The sequence below is a fragment of the Pteropus vampyrus genome, unplaced genomic scaffold (genome assembly GCF_000151845.1).
Source record: "Pteropus vampyrus isolate Shadow unplaced genomic scaffold, Pvam_2.0 Scaffold123, whole genome shotgun sequence".
NCBI classification, from domain to species: domain Eukaryota; kingdom Metazoa; phylum Chordata; class Mammalia; order Chiroptera; family Pteropodidae; genus Pteropus; species Pteropus vampyrus.
The window spans coordinates 2,179,712-2,183,773 of NW_011888904.1; the positions used below are offsets into that span (position 1 = coordinate 2,179,712).

General features: G+C 47.8%; 1 protein-coding gene across 1 annotated transcript in view; it reads left to right on the plus strand.

Moving 5' to 3' along the window:
• The window catches only part of TMOD1 (tropomodulin 1), a 62,953-nt gene that overhangs the window by 32,272 nt on the left and 26,619 nt on the right, over positions 1–4,062 (plus strand). The gene's annotated exons all lie outside the window — the stretch shown is intronic.

The window sequence follows — 4,062 nt, forward strand, 5'->3', positions numbered from 1 at the left end:
CTGTCTTGCCTTTAGGGACCCTTCAGGTGGGACAAGACCCCAGAAGGAATTGGAGGTGGGGAGATTCACCTTCAGGAGGGCTAATCCCCAGGTCCCGACCCCCCCTTAAAGGAAGTTGGCATCCCTTAGCTCTTGTGACTATCAGAGGCAGTGTTAGTCAGACCACCCTGGTTTCTGGTGCACTTTCATGCCCTTAGGCTCCTGTTTCACGAGAGGCTTATCCAGGAGCGGTTCAACTGCACCCAAGTCCTGGGCCAGAGCCAGCTTCTCCCACCTGTTCCCGGGATGCCTGCTCTCTGCCCCGAGCCAGCCCAAGCAGTTGGCAGCTGGAGAAGCTCGGATGTGTGCCGCTATCTCTCTGCATCCTTAGTGGAATTATGAACTGAGTGAACCCTGCCAAGGCAGAGAGAGGAAAGAGAACTTGATGTTCTTTTTCAGAGTTCAAAAATAATCCTTTTGAGTTTTGAGGAAGATCTAGACTTTTTTTATTTTATTTTTTTAAAAATCACATTCCCCAGTGCTAAATTCAGCCTATATCTACAAAGAATGAAGCAGCAAGCAATGCTGTTGTGTTGTTTTCCTTCATCACTCATGCCTGGTGACATGGAGTGTACAAAACCAAGCAGGGGAAAAGTCATGATTTGCTGCCTAGGGCTGGCTGAAGGCAATACTGGCTTCAGAACCACCAGGCATTCTGCTCAGCAATGGGGATTTGACCAGGCCCCTCCCTCCCACCCTAATTTCTTCAGAGCAGCAGAATGATTTTATTTCTTCTTATTGACATATATTACATATATTGACATATATTACCTCTTGGAATATATATAATTTGTTTTTAGAATTCCAAAGTAGAGGGGGAAGTTTTAGAACTTTAGACCTGGCTGGTGATCTAGCGTCTGGGGGAGAGGGTGGGAATACTAACTTAGAAGCCAGGAGAGTCCTTGCCAAATGCTCTTTGACAAACCATTTCCCTCTCGAGCCTGCTGGAAAAGTGGGGGGTGGACAGCACCTGCCCTGAAGGCTTGTTGTAAAAATCAAACAGGATAAAAAGATGAGATGTCATGTGGCTGTTAAGTCCTATGTGAAGGTAAGAGTTTAGCATTTAAACACACTCCATTTTACAGGTGAGAAAATTGAGGTCCAGAAGTGATCTGGATAGGGTTACCCAACAAATTAGTATCAAGACCAGACTGGAGACCAGGTCTCCTTCCTCTGTCCCCTGGCACTTCCTGTAACCTTCCTGCCTCAGTCTCCCTTTCTGAACTGTTCTGGGAAGCCATCATCCGAGCACAAAATGCATTTTCCATTTTCTCCCTCTCTATATACTCAGCAAGACCAGCCAGCTCTCTAACGTCACATCTTTCCTGTGACTCCCAATATTTCCAAACTGTTTCTCCAAACTGGAAGTCTCAGCAGCAGCCCAGAACCACCACAAGCCACTCCCCAGATGGAAGCTGCAAGAGGCAGCTCCAGAAGGTGACACATGGTGATCTGATTCACCTGCCACTGACTCAGGCCCCAGCTCCCACTGCCCACGTGGCCACAGCCCAAATTAAAGCTCAGAGAGCTCGAAAAAATGCAGATGCCTCTCTCCCTACCAGTTCCCCTTAGTGACGAGTAGGCGGGTCTAATTTTAGCAGAGAAGACTCTTAGAATATGAGAAACAGAAGGGACTTTGAGATCATCTCATCTTGTGGTTCTCAGCTCCCACTGAGCATCAAAATCATCCAAGGAGATTCAAAGATATACCTCCAGAGATTAGGATTAGTTGGTCCAGGGTGAAGCTTTGATATTGTCTTAAAGTTCCCAGGTGAATCATATGTCGAGCCATGATCTTGTCATGCCCCTTCATTGGACAGAGGAAGCTGAAGCCTAGAGAGGGGAGGGGACTTGCCCAAGGTCACGCAGTATCAGAGGCATAGTCAGGATCTTAGTGGTAGGTCCTTGGGTTTCTTGACTCCTGTAAGGGCTCTCGTGTTTTCTCTCTAACTAGAACTCATGTCTAACAAATGGTAAGAGGAATAAAAAAGTCATTAGCAAGTATTGACCAAATGCTTACTGTATTCTGGAAGAAGTGAAGGAGAGGTGATTTTCTTTCCTTGTCTTCTAGGGGAAGCACACAGTCCTCTAGGGGAAGCACACATGTACTGAGACATCTCTAACACCATGCAGACTGTGTGCTGTGATAGAGATACCAGGTGCTGTGGGAAAACCAGCAAGGAAGAGGCAGGAATCCAGGAAGACTCCCTGGAGGAGGAAGTGTTATTCTGTCTCCAAGGACTGGGAGGTAGAGTTGTTAGGTCAAATTCAGGATGCTCAGTTGGATTTGAATTTCAGATAAACAATGAATAGGTTTTAACGTAAGTAGGTCCCAAATACTGAACAAGACCTACGTATACTAAAACATCTTTCATTGTTTATCTGAAATTCCAATTTAAATGGGTGTCTTGTATTTTTATGTGCTAAATCTAGCAACACTGCTAGGGGCGATTTCAACAGTAGACATTGCAAATGAAGAGAGAATCACTAGCAGAGGGGGTGGCATTGGCAGAAGCAGGAGAATCTACTGAGCAGTGACCAGAAGGGGTGTCGCTAGAGCAGAAAGGGTATAGGGGAGGGACAAACTATGCAGGGCCAGCCCAGGGAGGGCCAGTGAAGCCAGGCTCTGGGGTCACAAGCTGCACAGTCGCTGAAGTCCTTCCCTGCCCTCTGAAGTCAGTTTTCCAGACAGCCGGAGTAACAGTCACAGAACTCGAGTCAACAGCTCGTACCTCGCTCAGGCTTTCACTGGCTTCCCAGGCTATACCTGGAAAAAGACATCCGAACTCCTTATGCCTCAACCTAGAAGACCCTGTAAGATCCAACTTGGCCTATTTGAATAAAACCTACTTCTACGGGTTGTTTTGAGGGTTCAGAGGGATGGTGTCAGGTAGTGTTCTCCATCTTGACTGCTCTTTGAAACCACCTGGGGAGCTTTAACAAAGGCAGGTGCTTGACCCCCTTTTTTGGGATTGTGGTTTAATTGGTCTGGGGTAGGCCTGGGCCTCAAGAGTTTCTAAAGATTTCCAAGTGATTCCAATGCACACCCAAACCAGAATCACCGACACAAGGCAGAGTCTCTGGCCCGGAGGGAGCGCTCAGTGGGTGGGGGTGCTGTGCCGTCTGCCATGTGTCCATCTACATCTCTGTCCCTACCTCCTGATCTTTCACTGCCTGAGCCTAAGGCTTTCCCACCCACAGTTCCTTCCGCCCAGAACACTCTACCTCCCTTTTCTCAACTTGGCCAACACTTACTCATCCCTCCCATCAAGTCCCTCTGTTTCGTTCTCCCTGAACTTTTCCTTTGCAACACTCACCACACTCTGTGCTTATGTTTTTAATTGTGTGAGTACCTGTTAGTGGCTCTGTCCCCTAGCAGACTGTAAGCTACATGGACAGGACCCTGTCTTTCTTGTTCTCTGCTCATCCCCTAGCCCTCAAAACTGGACACATGATGCTGGCACTCAAAAAATGTTGAACAAATGAATGAATTAAAGAACGGCCGAGCACAGGGGCGATGTGATCAGATTTGCATTTCCAGAAAGACTTTCTGGCTGCTCTGTGCTGAATGCTGTGGGGATGGGGCCGGGACACCAATGACTACACAGCTGTGCCAGTACAGCCCGGAAATGATAGGGCCTTAACCAGGATGGAGGTGATGGAGTGGGAGGTGGGACCAACGAGACACACTGTTTGGGATGGTGTGGACTGGTGAGGGGTTGCCATTCGAGTGAAGTTCTACCCTGAGGGACAGGCAGGGTAACAGGATGGAAGCTGATCCAAAGCAAGAGGCTGTTGCTGAGAAAGAAGAGTTCTGTTTTGGCCAAGTTGGGTCGGATGTGCCCGTGGGACATCAGGGGACATCTAGGAATCTGAGGCTGTCTAGGCCTAAAGGAGTCTAGGCCGGGGATAGAGATTTGAGTTTCACATAAATAGAGGCAAATGAGATTTAAAAGTTTTCATGCAAGTGTTTCTTGCCATTTCTGTGAGCAAAAATTTGGGGGATGTGGAATGTTCATGCCT